We start from the raw sequence: 26,921 nt of genomic DNA on the forward strand, positions 1-26,921 counted from the left end.
CGGAAACGTAAGGGACAGGTGCCCCCTCCAAGTCACTCCAGGTCTGAAGGCATGAATATGCACTGCTGCACCCAATAGGTTCTGCTTGGTACAATGGAAAAATGTATCTTTCTTTATCCAATAACTATTCATAACTCTAGACAATTGTACAGTACAAAACCACAATCTCCAGCAAATCAAATCTGCTATTATATAATTATTGAAGCCCATGGTGCATGCTGCAATCACCTAATTTGCTTAATGCATGAGATTTAAGACCCTTTCCACAAAGAACAAATGCCTAGCTTCTCCCCCTACACATAATGTTCCATCAAGAAACTCCCCAAGCACCCATGGATATACTAGACTTCTAAAAATTCTTTTTTTAACTCTGTGCCACAAAAATAAGAGCTGAACACATAATGTATTAGATGTCAAACCAAGGAGCCATTCACAACACATAAGCACCTCTAACAGAATGTACAAAAAAAAATAAAAAAAAAATGTTAGGGCTAGTTTAAATCATATACCAATACAATTAGGGAGACCATGTTGTGGCTTCAAAATATATATATATTATTAATTTACAATACTTACCATATGCTTTTCATCTGTATTTTTTACTTTTATTGTTAATTGAGCCAAAAGATAGTGCACACAATACTTAATTTACAATCTTAAAGTTTAGCAGTTACATAATTTGCATATATCCAAATTTGTTTAGCAACAAATACATTTTAAGTGTAAACTATGTCATTTTTGACCTTTTTGCCCACTTATTTGACATTAACCGATTACATAAATGGTGATTAGCATATGATTAGTATTATAAACTAAAAACATTTAGAAGTAAAATTCTTTAGTCTCCCTAAACTAAATGCTATAAACTATAAAGTTATAAAAAAGAATGGTTATTTAATGGGCAGTAAATGTTTTTTTGGCTGGAGATTTTGCTGATGTCTGGAAACCTGGCTGCTTAGATGCACAGGGGTGCCTGGCAAAGAGCACCCATTTTTGTCAAGTGCCATCCTAGCCAAAGAATGCAAAGAAGCAATTTTAGCCTAGTACAGTCTATGGTTTTGAAGAAATGAACCTCTACATGCCAATTTTCATAATTTGTTTCACTGTGGTATGTATGGAAATCGATGGCTATTCCTTAATGGGATATTGAATTTTTTTGCCAGTTAGCAGCTCTATCTTGTTAATGTTCTCCAATTTATAAAACCCTATTTAAATTTAACTTCCAACTTTCACTCTCCCTAAGATCAATCTTGAGGCACATGGTGGGGTATATAACTCTTAGGACTTTGCTTTTGGAATGTGCTTGCTTCGGCAGCACATATACTAAAATTGGAACGATACAGAGAAGATTAGCATGGCCCCTGCGCAAGGATGACACGCAAATTCGTGAAGCGTTCCATATTTTAGGTATATAGCTCTGGACAAATTAATTCGATTCCACTTAAGATACCTGCAGATAAAAAGTCAAGAAATTTTGCAAGCAAAGAACAAATCGACCAACTTTTTTATGACAAAATCAGTTCGACATGACATATCATTTTCAAATTCAATTCTTGTCTAAATTGTGCAGGTTGTCTCAGTACTTCTATTAAGTCTTAGAAAACAATTTTGCCACTTTCCATTCCTACTTCACTTGTTCTGTACTTAGGAGCAATTTTAATCTTGTACAGCCTATGGTTCCAAAAGAAATGAACCTCCACATGCTAATTTGCATAATTTATTTGACTGTGGTACGTATAGAAATTGGTGGCCTTTCCTTAATGGGATATTGAATTTTTTGCCAGTAAGTAGCTCTATCTTGTTTATTGTAAAGTGTTCTCCAGTCTTTGAAACCCCATCTGAATTTAACTTCCATCTTTTACTCTCCCTAAGATCAATCTTGAGGCACATGGTGGGGTATATAACTCTTAGGACTTTGCTTTTGGAATGTGCTTGCTTCGGCAGCACATATACTAAAATTGGAACGATACAGAGAAGATTAGCATGGCCCCTGCGCAAGGATGACACGCAAATTCGTGAAGCGTTCCATATTTTAGGTATATAGCTCTGGACAAATTAATTCTTTTCCACTTAATGATACCTGCAGATAAAAAGGTAAGAAGTTTTGCAAGCAAAGAACAAATCGACCAACTCTTGTATGATGTCATCAGTTAGACATGACTTATCATTGTGTGAATTGTGCAGACTGCCTCAGTTATATTTAAACTTAGAAAATTATTTAGCCACCTTCAATTCTTATTGAACTTGCAGGGGTGTATCTATTGGTCGAAGCGGAAACGTAAGGGACAGGTGCCCCCTCCAAGTCACTCCAGGTCTGAAGGCATGAATATGCACTGCTGCACCCAATAGGTTCTGCTTGGTACAATGGAAAAATGTATCTTTCTTTATCCAATAACTATTCATAACTCTAGACAATTGTACAGTACAAAACCACAATCTCCAGCAAATCAAATCTGCTATTATATAATTATTGAAGCCCATGGTGCATGCTGCAATCACCTAATTTGCTTAATGCATGAGATTTAAGACCCTTTCCACAAAGAACAAATGCCTAGCTTCTCCCCCTACACATAATGTTCCATCAAGAAACTCCCCAAGCACCCATGGATATACTAGACTTCTAAAAATTCTTTTTTTAACTCTGTGCCACAAAAATAAGAGCTGAACACATAATGTATTAGATGTCAAACCAAGGAGCCATTCACAACACATAAGCACCTCTAACAGAATGTACAAAAAAAAATAAAAAAAAAATGTTAGGGCTAGTTTAAATCATATACCAATACAATTAGGGAGACCATGTTGTGGCTTCAAAATATATATATATTATTAATTTACAATACTTACCATATGCTTTTCATCTGTATTTTTTACTTTTATTGTTAATTGAGCCAAAAGATAGTGCACACAATACTTAATTTACAATCTTAAAGTTTAGCAGTTACATAATTTGCATATATCCAAATTTGTTTAGCAACAAATACATTTTAAGTGTAAACTATGTCATTTTTGACCTTTTTGCCCACTTATTTGACATTAACCGATTACATAAATGGTGATTAGCATATGATTAGTATTATAAACTAAAAACATTTAGAAGTAAAATTCTTTAGTCTCCCTAAACTAAATGCTATAAACTATAAAGTTATAAAAAAGAATGGTTATTTAATGGGCAGTAAATGTTTTTTTGGCTGGAGATTTTGCTGATGTCTGGAAACCTGGCTGCTTAGATGCACAGGGGTGCCTGGCAAAGAGCACCCATTTTTGTCAAGTGCCATCCTAGCCAAAGAATGCAAAGAAGCAATTTTAGCCTAGTACAGTCTATGGTTTTGAAGAAATGAACCTCTACATGCCAATTTTCATAATTTGTTTCACTGTGGTATGTATGGAAATCGATGGCTATTCCTTAATGGGATATTGAATTTTTTTGCCAGTTAGCAGCTCTATCTTGTTAATGTTCTCCAATTTATAAAACCCTATTTAAATTTAACTTCCAACTTTCACTCTCCCTAAGATCAATCTTGAGGCACATGGTGGGGTATATAACTCTTAGGACTTTGCTTTTGGAATGTGCTTGCTTCGGCAGCACATATACTAAAATTGGAACGATACAGAGAAGATTAGCATGGCCCCTGCGCAAGGATGACACGCAAATTCGTGAAGCGTTCCATATTTTAGGTATATAGCTCTGGACAAATTAATTCGATTCCACTTAAGATACCTGCAGATAAAAAGTCAAGAAATTTTGCAAGCAAAGAACAAATCGACCAACTTTTTTATGACAAAATCAGTTCGACATGACATATCATTTTCAAATTCAATTCTTGTCTAAATTGTGCAGGTTGTCTCAGTACTTCTATTAAGTCTTAGAAAACAATTTTGCCACTTTCCATTCCTACTTCACTTGTTCTGTACTTAGGAGCAATTTTAATCTTGTACAGCCTATGGTTCCAAAAGAAATGAACCTCCACATGCTAATTTGCATAATTTATTTGACTGTGGTACGTATAGAAATTGGTGGCCTTTCCTTAATGGGATATTGAATTTTTTGCCAGTAAGTAGCTCTATCTTGTTTATTGTAAAGTGTTCTCCAGTCTTTGAAACCCCATCTGAATTTAACTTCCATCTTTTACTCTCCCTAAGATCAATCTTGAGGCACATGGTGGGGTATATAACTCTTAGGACTTTGCTTTTGGAATGTGCTTGCTTCGGCAGCACATATACTAAAATTGGAACGATACAGAGAAGATTAGCATGGCCCCTGCGCAAGGATGACACGCAAATTCGTGAAGCGTTCCATATTTTAGGTATATAGCTCTGGACAAATTAATTCTTTTCCACTTAATGATACCTGCAGATAAAAAGGTAAGAAGTTTTGCAAGCAAAGAACAAATCGACCAACTCTTGTATGATGTCATCAGTTAGACATGACTTATCATTGTGTGAATTGTGCAGACTGCCTCAGTTATATTTAAACTTAGAAAATTATTTAGCCACCTTCAATTCTTATTGAACTTGCAGGGGTGTATCTATTGGTCGAAGCGGAAACGTAAGGGACAGGTGCCCCCTCCAAGTCACTCCAGGTCTGAAGGCATGAATATGCACTGCTGCACCCAATAGGTTCTGCTTGGTACAATGGAAAAATGTATCTTTCTTTATCCAATAACTATTCATAACTCTAGACAATTGTACAGTACAAAACCACAATCTCCAGCAAATCAAATCTGCTATTATATAATTATTGAAGCCCATGGTGCATGCTGCAATCACCTAATTTGCTTAATGCATGAGATTTAAGACCCTTTCCACAAAGAACAAATGCCTAGCTTCTCCCCCTACACATAATGTTCCATCAAGAAACTCCCCAAGCACCCATGGATATACTAGACTTCTAAAAATTCTTTTTTTAACTCTGTGCCACAAAAATAAGAGCTGAACACATAATGTATTAGATGTCAAACCAAGGAGCCATTCACAACACATAAGCACCTCTAACAGAATGTACAAAAAAAAATAAAAAAAAAATGTTAGGGCTAGTTTAAATCATATACCAATACAATTAGGGAGACCATGTTGTGGCTTCAAAATATATATATATTATTAATTTACAATACTTACCATATGCTTTTCATCTGTATTTTTTACTTTTATTGTTAATTGAGCCAAAAGATAGTGCACACAATACTTAATTTACAATCTTAAAGTTTAGCAGTTACATAATTTGCATATATCCAAATTTGTTTAGCAACAAATACATTTTAAGTGTAAACTATGTCATTTTTGACCTTTTTGCCCACTTATTTGACATTAACCGATTACATAAATGGTGATTAGCATATGATTAGTATTATAAACTAAAAACATTTAGAAGTAAAATTCTTTAGTCTCCCTAAACTAAATGCTATAAACTATAAAGTTATAAAAAAGAATGGTTATTTAATGGGCAGTAAATGTTTTTTTGGCTGGAGATTTTGCTGATGTCTGGAAACCTGGCTGCTTAGATGCACAGGGGTGCCTGGCAAAGAGCACCCATTTTTGTCAAGTGCCATCCTAGCCAAAGAATGCAAAGAAGCAATTTTAGCCTAGTACAGTCTATGGTTTTGAAGAAATGAACCTCTACATGCCAATTTTCATAATTTGTTTCACTGTGGTATGTATGGAAATCGATGGCTATTCCTTAATGGGATATTGAATTTTTTTGCCAGTTAGCAGCTCTATCTTGTTAATGTTCTCCAATTTATAAAACCCTATTTAAATTTAACTTCCAACTTTCACTCTCCCTAAGATCAATCTTGAGGCACATGGTGGGGTATATAACTCTTAGGACTTTGCTTTTGGAATGTGCTTGCTTCGGCAGCACATATACTAAAATTGGAACGATACAGAGAAGATTAGCATGGCCCCTGCGCAAGGATGACACGCAAATTCGTGAAGCGTTCCATATTTTAGGTATATAGCTCTGGACAAATTAATTCTTTTCCACTTAATGATACCTGCAGATAAAAAGGTAAGAAGTTTTGCAAGCAAAGAACAAATCGACCAACTCTTGTATGATGTCATCAGTTAGACATGACTTATCATTGTGTGAATTGTGCAGACTGCCTCAGTTATATTTAAACTTAGAAAATTATTTAGCCACCTTCAATTCTTATTGAACTTGCAGGGGTGTATCTATTGGTCGAAGCGGAAACGTAAGGGACAGGTGCCCCCTCCAAGTCACTCCAGGTCTGAAGGCATGAATATGCACTGCTGCACCCAATAGGTTCTGCTTGGTACAATGGAAAAATGTATCTTTCTTTATCCAATAACTATTCATAACTCTAGACAATTGTACAGTACAAAACCACAATCTCCAGCAAATCAAATCTGCTATTATATAATTATTGAAGCCCATGGTGCATGCTGCAATCACCTAATTTGCTTAATGCATGAGATTTAAGACCCTTTCCACAAAGAACAAATGCCTAGCTTCTCCCCCTACACATAATGTTCCATCAAGAAACTCCCCAAGCACCCATGGATATACTAGACTTCTAAAAATTCTTTTTTTAACTCTGTGCCACAAAAATAAGAGCTGAACACATAATGTATTAGATGTCAAACCAAGGAGCCATTCACAACACATAAGCACCTCTAACAGAATGTACAAAAAAAAATAAAAAAAAAATGTTAGGGCTAGTTTAAATCATATACCAATACAATTAGGGAGACCATGTTGTGGCTTCAAAATATATATATATTATTAATTTACAATACTTACCATATGCTTTTCATCTGTATTTTTTACTTTTATTGTTAATTGAGCCAAAAGATAGTGCACACAATACTTAATTTACAATCTTAAAGTTTAGCAGTTACATAATTTGCATATATCCAAATTTGTTTAGCAACAAATACATTTTAAGTGTAAACTATGTCATTTTTGACCTTTTTGCCCACTTATTTGACATTAACCGATTACATAAATGGTGATTAGCATATGATTAGTATTATAAACTAAAAACATTTAGAAGTAAAATTCTTTAGTCTCCCTAAACTAAATGCTATAAACTATAAAGTTATAAAAAAGAATGGTTATTTAATGGGCAGTAAATGTTTTTTTGGCTGGAGATTTTGCTGATGTCTGGAAACCTGGCTGCTTAGATGCACAGGGGTGCCTGGCAAAGAGCACCCATTTTTGTCAAGTGCCATCCTAGCCAAAGAATGCAAAGAAGCAATTTTAGCCTAGTACAGTCTATGGTTTTGAAGAAATGAACCTCTACATGCCAATTTTCATAATTTGTTTCACTGTGGTATGTATGGAAATCGATGGCTATTCCTTAATGGGATATTGAATTTTTTTGCCAGTTAGCAGCTCTATCTTGTTAATGTTCTCCAATTTATAAAACCCTATTTAAATTTAACTTCCAACTTTCACTCTCCCTAAGATCAATCTTGAGGCACATGGTGGGGTATATAACTCTTAGGACTTTGCTTTTGGAATGTGCTTGCTTCGGCAGCACATATACTAAAATTGGAACGATACAGAGAAGATTAGCATGGCCCCTGCGCAAGGATGACACGCAAATTCGTGAAGCGTTCCATATTTTAGGTATATAGCTCTGGACAAATTAATTCTTTTCCACTTAATGATACCTGCAGATAAAAAGGTAAGAAGTTTTGCAAGCAAAGAACAAATCGACCAACTCTTGTATGATGTCATCAGTTAGACATGACTTATCATTGTGTGAATTGTGCAGACTGCCTCAGTTATATTTAAACTTAGAAAATTATTTAGCCACCTTCAATTCTTATTGAACTTGCAGGGGTGTATCTATTGGTCGAAGCGGAAACGTAAGGGACAGGTGCCCCCTCCAAGTCACTCCAGGTCTGAAGGCATGAATATGCACTGCTGCACCCAATAGGTTCTGCTTGGTACAATGGAAAAATGTATCTTTCTTTATCCAATAACTATTCATAACTCTAGACAATTGTACAGTACAAAACCACAATCTCCAGCAAATCAAATCTGCTATTATATAATTATTGAAGCCCATGGTGCATGCTGCAATCACCTAATTTGCTTAATGCATGAGATTTAAGACCCTTTCCACAAAGAACAAATGCCTAGCTTCTCCCCCTACACATAATGTTCCATCAAGAAACTCCCCAAGCACCCATGGATATACTAGACTTCTAAAAATTCTTTTTTTAACTCTGTGCCACAAAAATAAGAGCTGAACACATAATGTATTAGATGTCAAACCAAGGAGCCATTCACAACACATAAGCACCTCTAACAGAATGTACAAAAAAAAATAAAAAAAAAATGTTAGGGCTAGTTTAAATCATATACCAATACAATTAGGGAGACCATGTTGTGGCTTCAAAATATATATATATTATTAATTTACAATACTTACCATATGCTTTTCATCTGTATTTTTTACTTTTATTGTTAATTGAGCCAAAAGATAGTGCACACAATACTTAATTTACAATCTTAAAGTTTAGCAGTTACATAATTTGCATATATCCAAATTTGTTTAGCAACAAATACATTTTAAGTGTAAACTATGTCATTTTTGACCTTTTTGCCCACTTATTTGACATTAACCGATTACATAAATGGTGATTAGCATATGATTAGTATTATAAACTAAAAACATTTAGAAGTAAAATTCTTTAGTCTCCCTAAACTAAATGCTATAAACTATAAAGTTATAAAAAAGAATGGTTATTTAATGGGCAGTAAATGTTTTTTTGGCTGGAGATTTTGCTGATGTCTGGAAACCTGGCTGCTTAGATGCACAGGGGTGCCTGGCAAAGAGCACCCATTTTTGTCAAGTGCCATCCTAGCCAAAGAATGCAAAGAAGCAATTTTAGCCTAGTACAGTCTATGGTTTTGAAGAAATGAACCTCTACATGCCAATTTTCATAATTTGTTTCACTGTGGTATGTATGGAAATCGATGGCTATTCCTTAATGGGATATTGAATTTTTTTGCCAGTTAGCAGCTCTATCTTGTTAATGTTCTCCAATTTATAAAACCCTATTTAAATTTAACTTCCAACTTTCACTCTCCCTAAGATCAATCTTGAGGCACATGGTGGGGTATATAACTCTTAGGACTTTGCTTTTGGAATGTGCTTGCTTCGGCAGCACATATACTAAAATTGGAACGATACAGAGAAGATTAGCATGGCCCCTGCGCAAGGATGACACGCAAATTCGTGAAGCGTTCCATATTTTAGGTATATAGCTCTGGACAAATTAATTCTTTTCCACTTAATGATACCTGCAGATAAAAAGGTAAGAAGTTTTGCAAGCAAAGAACAAATCGACCAACTCTTGTATGATGTCATCAGTTAGACATGACTTATCATTGTGTGAATTGTGCAGACTGCCTCAGTTATATTTAAACTTAGAAAATTATTTAGCCACCTTCAATTCTTATTGAACTTGCAGGGGTGTATCTATTGGTCGAAGCGGAAACGTAAGGGACAGGTGCCCCCTCCAAGTCACTCCAGGTCTGAAGGCATGAATATGCACTGCTGCACCCAATAGGTTCTGCTTGGTACAATGGAAAAATGTATCTTTCTTTATCCAATAACTATTCATAACTCTAGACAATTGTACAGTACAAAACCACAATCTCCAGCAAATCAAATCTGCTATTATATAATTATTGAAGCCCATGGTGCATGCTGCAATCACCTAATTTGCTTAATGCATGAGATTTAAGACCCTTTCCACAAAGAACAAATGCCTAGCTTCTCCCCCTACACATAATGTTCCATCAAGAAACTCCCCAAGCACCCATGGATATACTAGACTTCTAAAAATTCTTTTTTTAACTTTGTGCCACAAAAATAAGAGCTGAACACATAATGTATTAGATGTCAAACCAAGGAGCCATTCACAACACATAAGCACCTCTAACAGAATGTACAAAAAAAAAAAAAAAAAAAAAAAAATTTTAGGGCTAGTTTAAATCATATACCAATACAATTAGGGAGACCATGTTGTGGCTTCAAAATATATATATATTATTAATTTACAATACTTACCATATGCTTTTCATCTGTATTTTTTACTTTTATTGTTAATTGAGCCAAAAGATAGTGCACACAATACTTAATTTACAATCTTAAAGTTTAGCAGTTACATAATTTGCATATATCCAAATTTGTTTAGCAACAAATACATTTTAAGTGTAAACTATGTCATTTTTGACCTTTTTGCCCACTTATTTGACATTAACCGATTACATAAATGGTGATTAGCATATGATTAGTATTATAAACTAAAAACATTTAGAAGTAAAATTCTTTAGTCTCCCTAAACTAAATGCTATAAACTATAAAGTTATAAAAAAGAATGGTTATTTAATGGGCAGTAAATGTTTTTTTGGCTGGAGATTTTGCTGATGTCTGGAAACCTGGCTGCTTAGATGCACAGGGGTGCCTGGCAAAGAGCACCCATTTTTGTCAAGTGCCATCCTAGCCAAAGAATGCAAAGAAGCAATTTTAGCCTAGTACAGTCTATGGTTTTGAAGAAATGAACCTCTACATGCCAATTTTCATAATTTGTTTCACTGTGGTATGTATGGAAATCGATGGCTATTCCTTAATGGGATATTGAATTTTTTTTGCCAGTTAGCAGCTCTATCTTGTTAATGTTCTCCAGTTTATAAAACCCTATTTAAATTTAACTTCCAACTTTCACTCTCCCTAAGATCAATCTTGAGGCACATGGTGGGGTATATAACTCTTAGGACTTTGCTTTTGGAATGTGCTTGCTTCGGCAGCACATATACTAAAATTGGAACGATACAGAGAAGATTAGCATGGCCCCTGCGCAAGGATGACACGCAAATTCGTGAAGCGTTCCATATTTTAGGTATATAGCTCTGGACAAATTAATTCGATTCCACTTAAGATACCTGCAGATAAAAAGTCAAGAAATTTTGCAAGCAAAGAACAAATCGACCAACTTTTTTATGACAAAATCAGTTCGACATGACATATCATTTTCAAATTCAATTCTTGTCTAAATTGTGCAGGTTGTCTCAGTACTTCTATTAAGTCTTAGAAAACAATTTTGCCACTTTCCATTCCTACTTCACTTGTTCTGTACTTAGGAGCAATTTTAATCTTGTACAGCCTATGGTTCCAAAAGAAATGAACCTCCACATGCTAATTTGCATAATTTATTTGACTGTGGTACGTATAGAAATTGGTGGCCTTTCCTTAATGGGATATTGAATTTTTTGCCAGTAAGTAGCTCTATCTTGTTTATTGTAAAGTGTTCTCCAGTCTTTGAAACCCCATCTGAATTTAACTTCCATCTTTTACTCTCCCTAAGATCAATCTTGAGGCACATGGTGGGGTATATAACTCTTAGGACTTTGCTTTTGGAATGTGCTTGCTTCGGCAGCACATATACTAAAATTGGAACGATACAGAGAAGATTAGCATGGCCCCTGCGCAAGGATGACACGCAAATTCGTGAAGCGTTCCATATTTTAGGTATATAGCTCTGGACAAATTAATTCTTTTCCACTTAATGATACCTGCAGATAAAAAGGTAAGAAGTTTTGCAAGCAAAGAACAAATCGACCAACTCTTGTATGATGTCATCAGTTAGACATGACTTATCATTGTGTGAATTGTGCAGACTGCCTCAGTTATATTTAAACTTAGAAAATTATTTAGCCACCTTCAATTCTTATTGAACTTGCAGGGGTGTATCTATTGGTCGAAGCGGAAACGTAAGGGACAGGTGCCCCCTCCAAGTCACTCCAGGTCTGAAGGCATGAATATGCACTGCTGCACCCAATAGGTTCTGCTTGGTACAATGGAAAAATGTATCTTTCTTTATCCAATAACTATTCATAACTCTAGACAATTGTACAGTACAAAACCACAATCTCCAGCAAATCAAATCTGCTATTATATAATTATTGAAGCCCATGGTGCATGCTGCAATCACCTAATTTGCTTAATGCATGAGATTTAAGACCCTTTCCACAAAGAACAAATGCCTAGCTTCTCCCCCTACACATAATGTTCCATCAAGAAACTCCCCAAGCACCCATGGATATACTAGACTTCTAAAAATTCTTTTTTTAACTCTGTGCCACAAAAATAAGAGCTGAACACATAATGTATTAGATGTCAAACCAAGGAGCCATTCACAACACATAAGCACCTCTAACAGAATGTACAAAAAAAAATAAAAAAAAAATGTTAGGGCTAGTTTAAATCATATACCAATACAATTAGGGAGACCATGTTGTGGCTTCAAAATATATATATATTATTAATTTACAATACTTACCATATGCTTTTCATCTGTATTTTTTACTTTTATTGTTAATTGAGCCAAAAGATAGTGCACACAATACTTAATTTACAATCTTAAAGTTTAGCAGTTACATAATTTGCATATATCCAAATTTGTTTAGCAACAAATACATTTTAAGTGTAAACTATGTCATTTTTGACCTTTTTGCCCACTTATTTGACATTAACCGATTACATAAATGGTGATTAGCATATGATTAGTATTATAAACTAAAAACATTTAGAAGTAAAATTCTTTAGTCTCCCTAAACTAAATGCTATAAACTATAAAGTTATAAAAAAGAATGGTTATTTAATGGGCAGTAAATGTTTTTTTGGCTGGAGATTTTGCTGATGTCTGGAAACCTGGCTGCTTAGATGCACAGGGGTGCCTGGCAAAGAGCACCCATTTTTGTCAAGTGCCATCCTAGCCAAAGAATGCAAAGAAGCAATTTTAGCCTAGTACAGTCTATGGTTTTGAAGAAATGAACCTCTACATGCCAATTTTCATAATTTGTTTCACTGTGGTATGTATGGAAATCGATGGCTATTCCTTAATGGGATATTGAATTTTTTTTGCCAGTTAGCAGCTCTATCTTGTTAATGTTCTCCAGTTTATAAAACCCTATTTAAATTTAACTTCCAACTTTCACTCTCCCTAAGATCAATCTTGAGGCACATGGTGGGGTATATAACTCTTAGGACTTTGCTTTTGGAATGTGCTTGCTTCGGCAGCACATATACTAAAATTGGAACGATACAGAGAAGATTAGCATGGCCCCTGCGCAAGGATGACACGCAAATTCGTGAAGCGTTCCATATTTTAGGTATATAGCTCTGGACAAATTAATTCGATTCCACTTAAGATACCTGCAGATAAAAAGTCAAGAAATTTTGCAAGCAAAGAACAAATCGACCAACTTTTTTATGACAAAATCAGTTCGACATGACATATCATTTTCAAATTCAATTCTTGTCTAAATTGTGCAGGTTGTCTCAGTACTTCTATTAAGTCTTAGAAAACAATTTTGCCACTTTCCATTCCTACTTCACTTGTTCTGTACTTAGGAGCAATTTTAATCTTGTACAGCCTATGGTTCCAAAAGAAATGAACCTCCACATGCTAATTTGCATAATTTATTTGACTGTGGTACGTATAGAAATTGGTGGCCTTTCCTTAATGGGATATTGAATTTTTTGCCAGTAAGTAGCTCTATCTTGTTTATTGTAAAGTGTTCTCCAGTCTTTGAAACCCCATCTGAATTTAACTTCCATCTTTTACTCTCCCTAAGATCAATCTTGAGGCACATGGTGGGGTATATATATCTTAGGACTTTGCTTTTGGAATGTGCTTGCTTCGGCAGCACATATACTAAAATTGGAACGATACAGAGAAGATTAGCATGGCCCCTGCGCAAGGATGACACGCAAATTCGTGAAGCGTTCCATATTTTAGGTATATAGCTCTGGACAAATTAATTCTTTTCCACTTAATGATACCTGCAGATAAAAAGGTAAGAAGTTTTGCAAGCAAAGAACAAATCGACCAACTCTTGTATGATGTCATCAGTTAGACATGACTTATCATTGTGTGAATTGTGCAGACTGCCTCAGTTATATTTAAACTTAGAAAATTATTTAGCCACCTTCAATTCTTATTGAACTTGCAGGGGTGTATCTATTGGTCGAAGCGGAAACGTAAGGGACAGGTGCCCCCTCCAAGTCACTCCAGGTCTGAAGGCATGAATATGCACTGCTGCACCCAATAGGTTCTGCTTGGTACAATGGAAAAATGTATCTTTCTTTATCCAATAACTATTCATAACTCTAGACAATTGTACAGTACAAAACCACAATCTCCAGCAAATCAAATCTGCTATTATATAATTATTGAAGCCCATGGTGCATGCTGCAATCACCTAATTTGCTTAATGCATGAGATTTAAGACCCTTTCCACAAAGAACAAATGCCTAGCTTCTCCCCCTACACATAATGTTCCATCAAGAAACTCCCCAAGCACCCATGGATATACTAGACTTCTAAAAATTCTTTTTTTAACTCTGTGCCACAAAAATAAGAGCTGAACACATAATGTATTAGATGTCAAACCAAGGAGCCATTCACAACACATAAGCACCTCTAACAGAATGTACAAAAAAAAAAAAAAAAAAAAAAAAAAAAATGTTAGGGCTAGTTTAAATCATATACCAATACAATTAGGGAGACCATGTTGTGGCTTCAAAATATATATATATTATTAATTTACAATACTTACCATATGCTTTTCATCTGTATTTTTTACTTTTATTGTTAATTGAGCCAAAAGATAGTGCACACAATACTTAATTTACAATCTTAAAGTTTAGCAGTTACATAATTTGCATATATCCAAATTTGTTTAGCAACAAATACATTTTAAGTGTAAACTATGTCATTTTTGACCTTTTTGCCCACTTATTTGACATTAACCGATTACATAAATGGTGATTAGCATATGATTAGTATTATAAACTAAAAACATTTAGAAGTAAAATTCTTTAGTCTCCCTAAACTAAATGCTATAAACTATAAAGTTATAAAAAAGAATGGTTATTTAATGGGCAGTAAATGTTTTTTTGGCTGGAGATTTTGCTGATGTCTGGAAACCTGGCTGCTTAGATGCACAGGGGTGCCTGGCAAAGAGCACCCATTTTTGTCAAGTGCCATCCTAGCCAAAGAATGCAAAGAAGCAATTTTAGCCTAGTACAGTCTATGGTTTTGAAGAAATGAACCTCTACATGCCAATTTTCATAATTTGTTTCACTGTGGTATGTATGGAAATCGATGGCTATTCCTTAATGGGATATTGAATTTTTTTGCCAGTTAGCAGCTCTATCTTGTTAATGTTCTCCAATTTATAAAACCCTATTTAAATTTAACTTCCAACTTTCACTCTCCCTAAGATCAATCTTGAGGCACATGGTGGGGTATATAACTCTTAGGACTTTGCTTTTGGAATGTGCTTGCTTCGGCAGCACATATACTAAAATTGGAACGATACAGAGAAGATTAGCATGGCCCCTGCGCAAGGATGACACGCAAATTCGTGAAGCGTTCCATATTTTAGGTATATAGCTCTGGACAAATTAATTCTTTTCCACTTAATGATACCTGCAGATAAAAAGGTAAGAAGTTTTGCAAGCAAAGAACAAATCGACCAACTCTTGTATGATGTCATCAGTTAGACATGACTTATCATTGTGTGAATTGTGCAGACTGCCTCAGTTATATTTAAACTTAGAAAATTATTTAGCCACCTTCAATTCTTATTGAACTTGCAGGGGTGTATCTATTGGTCGAAGCGGAAACGTAAGGGACAGGTGCCCCCTCCAAGTCACTCCAGGTCTGAAGGCATGAATATGCACTGCTGCACCCAATAGGTTCTGCTTGGTACAATGGAAAAATGTATCTTTCTTTATCCAATAACTATTCATAACTCTAGACAATTGTACAGTACAAAACCACAATCTCCAGCAAATCAAATCTGCTATTATATAATTATTGAAGCCCATGGTGCATGCTGCAATCACCTAATTTGCTTAATGCATGAGATTTAAGACCCTTTCCACAAAGAACAAATGCCTAGCTTCTCCCCCTACACATAATGTTCCATCAAGAAACTCCCCAAGCACCCATGGATATACTAGACTTCTAAAAATTCTTTTTTTAACTTTGTGCCACAAAAATAAGAGCTGAACACATAATGTATTAGATGTCAAACCAAGGAGCCATTCACAACACATAAGCACCTCTAACAGAATGTACAAAAAAAAAAAAAAAAAAAAAAAAATTTTAGGGCTAGTTTAAATCATATACCAATACAATTAGGGAGACCAAGTTGTGGCTTCAAAATATATATATATTATTAATTTACAATACTTACCATATGCTTTTCATCTGTATTTTTTACTTTTATTGTTAATTGAGCCAAAAGATAGTGCACACAATACTTAATTTACAATCTTAAAGTTTAGCAGTTACATAATTTGCATATATCCAAATTTGTTTAGCAACAAATACATTTTAAGTGTAAACTATGTCATTTTTGACCTTTTTGCCCACTTATTTGACATTAACCGATTACATAAATGGTGATTAGCATATGATTAGTATTATAAACTAAAAACATTTAGAAGTAAAATTCTTTAGTCTCCCTAAACTAAATGCTATAAACTATAAAGTTATAAAAAAGAATGGTTATTTAATGGGCAGTAAATGTTTTTTTGGCTGGAGATTTTGCTGATGTCTGGAAACCTGGCTGCTTAGATGCACAGGGGTGCCTGGCAAAGAGCACCCATTTTTGTCAAGTGCCATCCTAGCCAAAGAATGCAAAGAAGCAATTTTAGCCTAGTACAGTCTATGGTTTTGAAGAAATGAACCTCTACATGCCAATTTTCATAATTTGTTTCACTGTGGTATGTATGGAAATCGATGGCTATTCCTTAATGGGATATTGAATTTTTTTTGCCAGTTAGCAGCTCTATCTTGTTAATGTTCTCCAGTTTATAAAACCCTATTTAAATTTAACTTCCAACTTTCACTCTCCCTAAGATCAATCTTGAGGCACATGGTGGGGTATATAACTCTTAGGACTTTGCTTTTGGAATGTGCTTGCTTCGGCAGCACATATACTAAAATTGGAACGATACAGAGAAGATTAGCATGGCCCCTGCGCAAGGATGACACGCAAATTCGTGAAGCGTTCCATATTTTAGGTATATAGCTCTGGACAAATTAATTCGATTCCACTTAAGATACCTGCAGATAAAAAGTCAAGAAATTTTGCAAGCAAAGAACAAATCGACCAACTTTTTTATGACAAAATCAGTTCGACATGACATATCATTTTCAAATTCAATTCTTGTCTAAATTGTGCAGGTTGTCTCAGTACTTCTATTAAGTCTTAGAAAACAATTTTGCCACTTTCCATTCCTACTTCACTTGTTCTGTACTTAGGAGCAATTTTAATCTTGTACAGCCTATGGTTCCAAAAGAAATGAACCTCCACATGCTAATTTGCATAATTTATTTGACTGTGGTACGTATAGAAATTGGTGGCCTTTCCTTAATGGGATATTGAATTTTTTGCCAGTAAGTAGCTCTATCTTGTTTATTGTAAAGTGTTCTCCAGTCTTTGAAACCCCATCTGAATTTAACTTCCATCTTTTACTCTCCCTAAGATCAATCTTGAGGCACATGGTGGGGTATATAACTCTTAGGACTTTGCTTTTGGAATGTGCTTGCTTCGGCAGCACATATACTAAAATTGGAACGATACAGAGAAGATTAGCATGGCCCCTGCGCAAGGATGACACGCAAATTCGTGAAGCGTTCCATATTTTAGGTATATAGCTCTGGACAAATTAATTCTTTTCCACTTAATGATACCTGCAGATAAAAAGGTAAGAAGTTTTGCAAGCAAAGAACAAATCGACCAACTCTTGTATGATGTCATCAGTTAGACATGACTTATCATTGTGTGAATTGTGCAGACTGCCTCAGTTATATTTAAACTTAGAAAATTATTTAGCCACCTTCAATTCTTATTGAACTTGCAGGGGTGTATCTATTGGTCGAAGCGGAAACGTAAGGGACAGGTGCCCCCTCCAAGTCACTCCAGGTCTGAAGGCATGAATATGCACTGCTGCACCCAATAGGTTCTGCTTGGTACAATGGAAAAATGTATCTTTCTTTATCCAATAACTATTCATAACTCTAGACAATTGTACAGTACAAAACCACAATCTCCAGCAAATCAAATCTGCTATTATATAATTATTGAAGCCCATGGTGCATGCTGCAATCACCTAATTTGCTTAATGCATGAGATTTAAGACCCTTTCCACAAAGAACAAATGCCTAGCTTCTCCCCCTACACATAATGTTCCATCAAGAAACTCCCCAAGCACCCATGGATATACTAGACTTCTAAAAATTCTTTTTTTAACTCTGTGCCACAAAAATAAGAGCTGAACACATAATGTATTAGATGTCAAACCAAGGAGCCATTCACAACACATAAGCACCTCTAACAGAATGTACAAAAAAAAATAAAAAAAAAATGTTAGGGCTAGTTTAAATCATATACCAATACAATTAGGGAGACCATGTTGTGGCTTCAAAATATATATATATTATTAATTTACAATACTTACCATATGCTTTTCATCTGTATTTTTTACTTTTATTGTTAATTGAGCCAAAAGATAGTGCACACAATACTTAATTTACAATCTTAAAGTTTAGCAGTTACATAATTTGCATATATCCAAATTTGTTTAGCAACAAATACATTTTAAGTGTAAACTATGTCATTTTTGACCTTTTTGCCCACTTATTTGACATTAACCGATTACATAAATGGTGATTAGCATATGATTAGTATTATAAACTAAAAACATTTAGAAGTAAAATTCTTTAGTCTCCCTAAACTAAATGCTATAAACTATAAAGTTATAAAAAAGAATGGTTATTTAATGGGCAGTAAATGTTTTTTTGGCTGGAGATTTTGCTGATGTCTGGAAACCTGGCTGCTTAGATGCACAGGGGTGCCTGGCAAAGAGCACCCATTTTTGTCAAGTGCCATCCTAGCCAAAGAATGCAAAGAAGCAATTTTAGCCTAGTACAGTCTATGGTTTTGAAGAAATGAACCTCTACATGCCAATTTTCATAATTTGTTTCACTGTGGTATGTATGGAAATCGATGGCTATTCCTTAATGGGATATTGAATTTTTTTTGCCAGTTAGCAGCTCTATCTTGTTAATGTTCTCCAGTTTATAAAACCCTATTTAAATTTAACTTCCAACTTTCACTCTCCCTAAGATCAATCTTGAGGCACATGGTGGGGTATATAACTCTTAGGACTTTGCTTTTGGAATGTGCTTGCTTCGGCAGCACATATACTAAAATTGGAACGATACAGAGAAGATTAGCATGGCCCCTGCGCAAGGATGACACGCAAATTCGTGAAGCGTTCCATATTTTAGGTATATAGCTCTGGACAAATTAATTCGATTCCACTTAAGATACCTGCAGATAAAAAGTCAAGAAATTTTGCAAGCAAAGAACAAATCGACCAACTTTTTTATGACAAAATCAGTTCGACATGACATATCATTTTCAAATTCAATTCTTGTCTAAATTGTGCAGGTTGTCTCAGTACTTCTATTAAGTCTTAGAAAACAATTTTGCCACTTTCCATTCCTACTTCACTTGTTCTGTACTTAGGAGCAATTTTAATCTTGTACAGCCTATGGTTCCAAAAGAAATGAACCTCCACATGCTAATTTGCATAATTTATTTGACTGTGGTACGTATAGAAATTGGTGGCCTTTCCTTAATGGGATATTGAATTTTTTGCCAGTAAGTAGCTCTATCTTGTTTATTGTAAAGTGTTCTCCAGTCTTTGAAACCCCATCTGAATTTAACTTCCATCTTTTACTCTCCCTAAGATCAATCTTGAGGCACATGGTGGGGTATATAACTCTTAGGACTTTGCTTTTGGAATGTGCTTGCTTCGGCAGCACATATACTAAAATTGGAACGATACAGAGAAGATTAGCATGGCCCCTGCGCAAGGATGACACGCAAATTCGTGAAGCGTTCCATATTTTAGGTATATAGCTCTGGACAAATTAATTCTTTTCCACTTAATGATACCTGCAGATAAAAAGGTAAGAAGTTTTGCAAGCAAAGAACAAATCGACCAACTCTTGTATGATGTCATCAGTTAGACATGACTTATCATTGTGTGAATTGTGCAGACTGCCTCAGTTATATTTAAACTTAGAAAATTATTTAGCCACCTTCAATTCTTATTGAACTTGCAGGGGTGTATCTATTGGTCGAAGCGGAAACGTAAGGGACAGGTGCCCCCTCCAAGTCACTCCAGGTCTGAAGGCATGAATATGCACTGCTGCACCCAATAGGTTCTGCTTGGTACAATGGAAAAATGTATCTTTCTTTATCCAATAACTATTCATAACTCTAGACAATTGTACAGTACAAAACCACAATCTCCAGCAAATCAAATCTGCTATTATATAATTATTGAAGCCCATGGTGCATGCTGCAATCACCTAATTTGCTTAATGCATGAGATTTAAGACCCTTTCCACAAAGAACAAATGCCTAGCTTCTCCCCCTACACATAATGTTCCATCAAGAAACTCCCCAAGCACCCATGGATATACTAGACTTCTAAAAATTCTTTTTTTAACTCTGTGCCACAAAAATAAGAGCTGAACACATAATGTATTAGATGTCAAACCAAGGAGCCATTCACAACACATAAGCACCTCTAACAGAATGTACAAAAAAAAATAAAAAATAAATGTTAGGGCTAGTTTAAATCATATACCAATACAATTAGGGAGACCATGTTGTGGCTTCAAAATATATATATATTATTAATTTACAATACTTACCATATGCTTTTCATCTGTATTTTTTACTTTTATTGTTAATTGAGCCAAAAGATAGTGCACACAATACTTAATTTACAATCTTAAAGTTTAGCAGTTACATAATTTGCATATATCCAAATTTGTTTAGCAACAAATACATTTTAAGTGTAAACTATGTCATTTTTGACCTTTTTGCCCACTTATTTGACATTAACCGATTACATAAATGGTGATTAGCATATGATTAGTATTATAAACTAAAAACATTTAGAAGTAAAATTCTTTAGTCTCCCTAAACTAAATGCTATAAACTATAAAGTTATAAAAAAGAATGGTTATTTAATGGGCAGTAAATGTTTTTTTGGCTGGAGATTTTGCTGATGTCTGGAAACCTGGCTGCTTAGATGCACAGGGGTGCCTGGCAAAGAGCACCCATTTTTGTCAAGTGCCATCCTAGCCAAAGAATGCAAAGAAGCAATTTTAGCCTAGTACAGTCTATGGTTTTGAAGAAATGAACCTCTACATGCCAATTTTCATAATTTGTTTCACTGTGGTATGTATGGAAATCGATGGCTATTCCTTAATGGGATATTGAATTTTTTTTGCCAGTTAGCAGCTCTATCTTGTTAATGTTCTCCAGTTTATAAAACCCTATTTAAATTTAACTTCCAACTTTCACTCTCCCTAAGATCAATCTTGAGGCACATGGTGGGGTATATAACTCTTAGGACTTTGCTTTTGGAATGTGCTTGCTTCGGCAGCACATATACTAAAATTGGAACGATACAGAGAAGATTAGCATGGCCCCTGCGCAAGGATGACACGCAAATTCGTGAAGCGTTCCATATTTTAGGTATATAGCTCTGGACAAATTAATTCGATTCCACTTAAGATACCTGCAGATAAAAAGTCAAGAAATTTTGCAAGCAAAGAACAAATCGACCAACTTTTTTATGACAAAATCAGTTCGACATGACATATCATTTTCAAATTCAATTCTTGTCTAAATTGTGCAGGTTGTCTCAGTACTTCTATTAAGTCTTAGAAAACAATTTTGCCACTTTCCATTCCTACTTCACTTGTTCTGTACTTAGGAGCAATTTTAATCTTGTACAGCCTATGGTTCCAAAAGAAATGAACCTCCACATGCTAATTTGCATAATTTATTTGACTGTGGTACGTATAGAAATTGGTGGCCTTTCCTTAATGGGATATTGAATTTTTTGCCAGTAAGTAGCTCTATCTTGTTTATTGTAAAGTGTTCTCCAGTCTTTGAAACCCCATCTGAATTTAACTTCCATCTTTTACTCTCCCTAAGATCAATCTTGAGGCACATGGTGGGGTATATAACTCTTAGGACTTTGCTTTTGGAATGTGCTTGCTTCGGCAGCACATATACTAAAATTGGAACGATACAGAGAAGATTAGCATGGCCCCTGCGCAAGGATGACACGCAAATTCGTGAAGCGTTCCATATTTTAGGTATATAGCTCTGGACAAATTAATTCTTTTCCACTTAATGATACCTGCAGATAAAAAGGTAAGAAGTTTTGCAAGCAAAGAACAAATCGACCAACTCTTGTATGATGTCATCAGTTAGACATGACTTATCATTGTGTGAATTGTGCAGACTGCCTCAGTTATATTTAAACTTAGAAAATTATTTAGCCACCTTCAATTCTTATTGAACTTGCAGGGGTGTATCTATTGGTCGAAGCGGAAACGTAAGGGACAGGTGCCCCCTCCAAGTCACTCCAGGTCTGAAGGCATGAATATGCACTGCTGCACCCAATAGGTTCTGCTTGGTACAATGGAAAAATGTATCTTTCTTTATCCAATAACTATTCATAACTCTAGACAATTGTACAGTACAAAACCACAATCTCCAGCAAATCAAATCTGCTATTATATAATTATTGAAGCCCATGGTGCATGCTGCAATCACCTAATTTGCTTAATGCATGAGATTTAAGACCCTTTCCACAAAGAACAAATGCCTAGCTTCTCCCCCTACACATAATGTTCCATCAAGAAACTCCCCAAGCACCCATGGATATACTAGACTTCTAAAAATTCTTTTTTTAACTCTGTGCCACAAAAATAAGAGCTGAACACATAATGTATTAGATGTCAAACCAAGGAGCCATTCACAACACATAAGCACCTCTAACAGAATGTACAAAAAAAAATAAAAAAAAAATGTTAGGGCTAGTTTAAATCATATACCAATACAATTAGGGAGACCATGTTGTGGCTTCAAAATATATATATATTATTAATTTACAATACTTACCATATGCTTTTCATCTGTATTTTTTACTTTTATTGTTAATTGAGCCAAAAGATAGTGCACACAATACTTAATTTACAATCTTAAAGTTTAGCAGTTACATAATTTGCATATATCCAAATTTGTTTAGCAACAAATACATTTTAAGTGTAAACTATGTCATTTTTGACCTTTTTGCCCACTTATTTGACATTAACCGATTACATAAATGGTGATTAGCATATGATTAGTATTATAAACTAAAAACATTTAGAAGTAAAATTCTTTAGTCTCCCTAAACTAAATGCTATAAACTATAAAGTTATAAAAAAGAATGGTTATTTAATGGGCAGTAAATGTTTTTTTGGCTGGAGATTTTGCTGATGTCTGGAAACCTGGCTGCTTAGATGCACAGGGGTGCCTGGCAAAGAGCACCCATTTTTGTCAAGTGCCATCCTAGCCAAAGAATGCAAAGAAGCAATTTTAGCCTAGTACAGTCTATGGTTTTGAAGAAATGAACCTCTACATGCCAATTTTCATAATTTGTTTCACTGTGGTATGTATGGAAATCGATGGCTATTCCTTAATGGGATATTGAATTTTTTTGCCAGTTAGCAGCTCTATCTTGTTAATGTTCTCCAATTTATAAAACCCTATTTAAATTTAACTTCCAACTTTCACTCTCCCTAAGATCAATCTTGAGGCACATGGTGGGGTATATAACTCTTAGGACTTTGCTTTTGGAATGTGCTTGCTTCGGCAGCACATATACTAAAATTGGAACGATACAGAGAAGATTAGCATGGCCCCTGCGCAAGGATGACACGCAAATTCGTGAAGCGTTCCATATTTTAGGTATATAGCTCTGGACAAATTAATTCGATTCCACTTAAGATACCTGCAGATAAAAAGTCAAGAAATTTTGCAAGCAAAGAACAAATCGACCAACTTTTTTATGACAAAATCAGTTCGACATGACATATCATTTTCAAATTCAATTCTTGTCTAAATTGTGCAGGTTGTCTCAGTACTTCTATTAAGTCTTAGAAAACAATTTTGCCACTTTCCATTCCTACTTCACTTGTTCTGTACTTAGGAGCAATTTTAATCTTGTACAGCCTATGGTTCCAAAAGAAATGAACCTCCACATGCTAATTTGCATAATTTATTTGACTGTGGTACGTATAGAAATTGGTGGCCTTTCCTTAATGGGATATTGAATTTTTTGCCAGTAAGTAGCTCTATCTTGTTTATTGTAAAGTGTTCTCCAGTCTTTGAAACCCCATCTGAATTTAACTTCCATCTTTTACTCTCCCTAAGATCAATCTTGAGGCACATGGTGGGGTATATAACTCTTAGGACTTTGCTTTTGGAATGTGCTTGCTTCGGCAGCACATATACTAAAATTGGAACGATACAGAGAAGATTAGCATGGCCCCTGCGCAAGGATGACACGCAAATTCGTGAAGCGTTCCATATTTTAGGTATATAGCTCTGGACAAATTAATTCTTTTCCACTTAATGATACCTGCAGATAAAAAGGTAAGAAGTTTTGCAAGCAAAGAACAAATCGACCAACTCTTGTATGATGTCATCAGTTAGACATGACTTATCATTGTGTGAATTGTGCAGACTGCCTCAGTTATATTTAAACTTAGAAAATTATTTAGCCACCTTCAATTCTTATTGAACTTGCAGGGGTGTATCTATTGGTCGAAGCGGAAACGTAAGGGACAGGTGCCCCCTCCAAGTCACTCCAGGTCTGAAGGCATGAATATGCACTGCTGCACCCAATAGGTTCTGCTTGGTACAATGGAAAAATGTATCTTTCTTTATCCAATAACTATTCATAACTCTAGACAATTGTACAGTACAAAACCACAATCTCCAGCAAATCAAATCTGCTATTATATAATTATTGAAGCCCATGGTGCATGCTGCAATCACCTAATTTGCTTAATGCATGAGATTTAAGACCCTTTCCACAAAGAACAAATGCCTAGCTTCTCCCCCTACACATAATGTTCCATCAAGAAACTCCCCAAGCACCCATGGATATACTAGACTTCTAAAAATTCTTTTTTTAACTCTGTGCCACAAAAATAAGAGCTGAACACATAATGTATTAGATGTCAAACCAAGGAGCCATTCACAACACATAAGCACCTCTAACAGAATGTACAAAAAAAAATAAAAAAAAAATGTTAGGGCTAGTTTAAATCATATACCAATACAATTAGGGAGACCATGTTGTGGCTTCAAAATATATATATATTATTAATTTACAATACTTACCATATGCTTTTCATCTGTATTTTTTACTTTTATTGTTAATTGAGCCAAAAGATAGTGCACACAATACTTAATTTACAATCTTAAAGTTTAGCAGTTACATAATTTGCATATATCCAAATTTGTTTAGCAACAAATACATTTTAAGTGTAAACTATGTCATTTTTGACCTTTTTGCCCACTTATTTGACATTAACCGATTACATAAATGGTGATTAGCATATGATTAGTATTATAAACTAAAAACATTTAGAAGTAAAATTCTTTAGTCTCCCTAAACTAAATGCTATAAACTATAAAGTTATAAAAAAGAATGGTTATTTAATGGGCAGTAAATGTTTTTTTGGCTGGAGATTTTGCTGATGTCTGGAAACCTGGCTGCTTAGATGCACAGGGGTGCCTGGCAAAGAGCACCCATTTTTGTCAAGTGCCATCCTAGCCAAAGAATGCAAAGAAGCAATTTTAGCCTAGTACAGTCTATGGTTTTGAAGAAATGAACCTCTACATGCCAATTTTCATAATTTGTTTCACTGTGGTATGTATGGAAATCGATGGCTATTCCTTAATGGGATATTGAATTTTTTTGCCAGTTAGCAGCTCTATCTTGTTAATGTTCTCCAATTTATAAAACCCTATTTAAATTTAACTTCCAACTTTCACTCTCCCTAAGATCAATCTTGAGGCACATGGTGGGGTATATAACTCTTAGGACTTTGCTTTTGGAATGTGCTTGCTTCGGCAGCACATATACTAAAATTGGAACGATACAGAGAAGATTAGCATGGCCCCTGCGCAAGGATGACACGCAAATTCGTGAAGCGTTCCATATTTTAGGTATATAGCTCTGGACAAATTAATTCGATTCCACTTAAGATACCTGCAGATAAAAAGTCAAGAAATTTTGCAAGCAAAGAACAAATCGACCAACTTTTTTATGACAAAATCAGTTCGACATGACATATCATTTTCAAATTCAATTCTTGTCTAAATTGTGCAGGTTGTCTCAGTACTTCTATTAAGTCTTAGAAAACAATTTTGCCACTTTCCATTCCTACTTCACTTGTTCTGTACTTAGGAGCAATTTTAATCTTGTACAGCCTATGGTTCCAAAAGAAATGAACCTCCACATGCTAATTTGCATAATTTATTTGACTGTGGTACGTATAGAAATTGGTGGCCTTTCCTTAATGGGATATTGAATTTTTTGCCAGTAAGTAGCTCTATCTTGTTTATTGTAAAGTGTTCTCCAGTCTTTGAAACCCCATCTGAATTTAACTTCCATCTTTTACTCTCCCTAAGATCAATCTTGAGGCACATGGTGGGGTATATAACTCTTAGGACTTTGCTTTTGGAATGTGCTTGCTTCGGCAGCACATATACTAAAATTGGAACGATACAGAGAAGATTAGCATGGCCCCTGCGCAAGGATGACACGCAAATTCGTGAAGCGTTCCATATTTTAGGTATATAGCTCTGGACAAATTAATTCTTTTCCACTTAATGATACCTGCAGATAAAAAGGTAAGAAGTTTTGCAAGCAAAGAACAAATCGACCAACTCTTGTATGATGTCATCAGTTAGACATGAC

At 35.0% G+C, this 26,921-nt stretch overlaps 22 non-coding genes across 22 annotated transcripts; all 22 read left to right on the forward strand.

Moving 5' to 3' along the window:
• Nucleotides 1-1,299: 1,299 nt before the first annotated feature.
• LOC148514134 (U6 spliceosomal RNA) lies at nt 1,300-1,406 on the forward strand. Its single transcript, XR_015879646.1, has one exon. It is a non-coding gene; the product is annotated as a U6 spliceosomal RNA (small nuclear RNA).
• Nucleotides 1,407-1,928: 522 nt separating this feature from the next.
• Nucleotides 1,929-2,035, forward strand: LOC148514135 (U6 spliceosomal RNA). The gene has a single exon (XR_015879647.1). It is a non-coding gene; the product is annotated as a U6 spliceosomal RNA (small nuclear RNA).
• A 1,535-nt stretch (nt 2,036-3,570) lies between these two features.
• LOC148514136 (U6 spliceosomal RNA) lies at nt 3,571-3,677 on the forward strand. The gene has a single exon (XR_015879648.1). It is a non-coding gene; the product is annotated as a U6 spliceosomal RNA (small nuclear RNA).
• A 522-nt stretch (nt 3,678-4,199) lies between these two features.
• On the forward strand, nt 4,200-4,306 carry LOC148514137 (U6 spliceosomal RNA). The gene has a single exon (XR_015879650.1). It is a non-coding gene; the product is annotated as a U6 spliceosomal RNA (small nuclear RNA).
• A 1,535-nt stretch (nt 4,307-5,841) lies between these two features.
• Nucleotides 5,842-5,948, forward strand: LOC148514138 (U6 spliceosomal RNA). The gene has a single exon (XR_015879651.1). It is a non-coding gene; the product is annotated as a U6 spliceosomal RNA (small nuclear RNA).
• Nucleotides 5,949-7,483: 1,535 nt separating this feature from the next.
• Nucleotides 7,484-7,590, forward strand: LOC148514139 (U6 spliceosomal RNA). The gene has a single exon (XR_015879652.1). It is a non-coding gene; the product is annotated as a U6 spliceosomal RNA (small nuclear RNA).
• A 1,535-nt stretch (nt 7,591-9,125) lies between these two features.
• Nucleotides 9,126-9,232, forward strand: LOC148514140 (U6 spliceosomal RNA). Its single transcript, XR_015879653.1, has one exon. It is a non-coding gene; the product is annotated as a U6 spliceosomal RNA (small nuclear RNA).
• A 1,541-nt stretch (nt 9,233-10,773) lies between these two features.
• Nucleotides 10,774-10,880, forward strand: LOC148514141 (U6 spliceosomal RNA). Its single transcript, XR_015879654.1, has one exon. It is a non-coding gene; the product is annotated as a U6 spliceosomal RNA (small nuclear RNA).
• A 522-nt stretch (nt 10,881-11,402) lies between these two features.
• Nucleotides 11,403-11,509, forward strand: LOC148514142 (U6 spliceosomal RNA). The gene has a single exon (XR_015879655.1). It is a non-coding gene; the product is annotated as a U6 spliceosomal RNA (small nuclear RNA).
• Nucleotides 11,510-13,045: 1,536 nt separating this feature from the next.
• On the forward strand, nt 13,046-13,152 carry LOC148514143 (U6 spliceosomal RNA). Its single transcript, XR_015879656.1, has one exon. It is a non-coding gene; the product is annotated as a U6 spliceosomal RNA (small nuclear RNA).
• Nucleotides 13,153-13,674: 522 nt separating this feature from the next.
• LOC148514144 (U6 spliceosomal RNA) lies at nt 13,675-13,781 on the forward strand. Its single transcript, XR_015879657.1, has one exon. It is a non-coding gene; the product is annotated as a U6 spliceosomal RNA (small nuclear RNA).
• A 1,544-nt stretch (nt 13,782-15,325) lies between these two features.
• On the forward strand, nt 15,326-15,432 carry LOC148514145 (U6 spliceosomal RNA). The gene has a single exon (XR_015879658.1). It is a non-coding gene; the product is annotated as a U6 spliceosomal RNA (small nuclear RNA).
• Nucleotides 15,433-16,973: 1,541 nt separating this feature from the next.
• On the forward strand, nt 16,974-17,080 carry LOC148514146 (U6 spliceosomal RNA). The gene has a single exon (XR_015879659.1). It is a non-coding gene; the product is annotated as a U6 spliceosomal RNA (small nuclear RNA).
• Nucleotides 17,081-17,602: 522 nt separating this feature from the next.
• LOC148514147 (U6 spliceosomal RNA) lies at nt 17,603-17,709 on the forward strand. Its single transcript, XR_015879661.1, has one exon. It is a non-coding gene; the product is annotated as a U6 spliceosomal RNA (small nuclear RNA).
• A 1,536-nt stretch (nt 17,710-19,245) lies between these two features.
• LOC148514148 (U6 spliceosomal RNA) lies at nt 19,246-19,352 on the forward strand. The gene has a single exon (XR_015879662.1). It is a non-coding gene; the product is annotated as a U6 spliceosomal RNA (small nuclear RNA).
• Nucleotides 19,353-19,874: 522 nt separating this feature from the next.
• LOC148514149 (U6 spliceosomal RNA) lies at nt 19,875-19,981 on the forward strand. Its single transcript, XR_015879663.1, has one exon. It is a non-coding gene; the product is annotated as a U6 spliceosomal RNA (small nuclear RNA).
• Nucleotides 19,982-21,517: 1,536 nt separating this feature from the next.
• On the forward strand, nt 21,518-21,624 carry LOC148514150 (U6 spliceosomal RNA). The gene has a single exon (XR_015879664.1). It is a non-coding gene; the product is annotated as a U6 spliceosomal RNA (small nuclear RNA).
• A 522-nt stretch (nt 21,625-22,146) lies between these two features.
• Nucleotides 22,147-22,253, forward strand: LOC148514151 (U6 spliceosomal RNA). Its single transcript, XR_015879665.1, has one exon. It is a non-coding gene; the product is annotated as a U6 spliceosomal RNA (small nuclear RNA).
• A 1,535-nt stretch (nt 22,254-23,788) lies between these two features.
• Nucleotides 23,789-23,895, forward strand: LOC148514152 (U6 spliceosomal RNA). The gene has a single exon (XR_015879666.1). It is a non-coding gene; the product is annotated as a U6 spliceosomal RNA (small nuclear RNA).
• A 522-nt stretch (nt 23,896-24,417) lies between these two features.
• LOC148514153 (U6 spliceosomal RNA) lies at nt 24,418-24,524 on the forward strand. Its single transcript, XR_015879667.1, has one exon. It is a non-coding gene; the product is annotated as a U6 spliceosomal RNA (small nuclear RNA).
• A 1,535-nt stretch (nt 24,525-26,059) lies between these two features.
• On the forward strand, nt 26,060-26,166 carry LOC148514154 (U6 spliceosomal RNA). The gene has a single exon (XR_015879668.1). It is a non-coding gene; the product is annotated as a U6 spliceosomal RNA (small nuclear RNA).
• A 522-nt stretch (nt 26,167-26,688) lies between these two features.
• LOC148514155 (U6 spliceosomal RNA) lies at nt 26,689-26,795 on the forward strand. The gene has a single exon (XR_015879669.1). It is a non-coding gene; the product is annotated as a U6 spliceosomal RNA (small nuclear RNA).
• The last annotated feature ends 126 nt before the right edge of the window (nt 26,796-26,921 follow it).

Source organism: Taudactylus pleione, unplaced genomic scaffold (assembly GCF_031769625.1).
Source record: "Taudactylus pleione unplaced genomic scaffold, aTauple2 ptg000262l, whole genome shotgun sequence".
Taxonomy (NCBI): domain Eukaryota; kingdom Metazoa; phylum Chordata; class Amphibia; order Anura; family Myobatrachidae; genus Taudactylus; species Taudactylus pleione.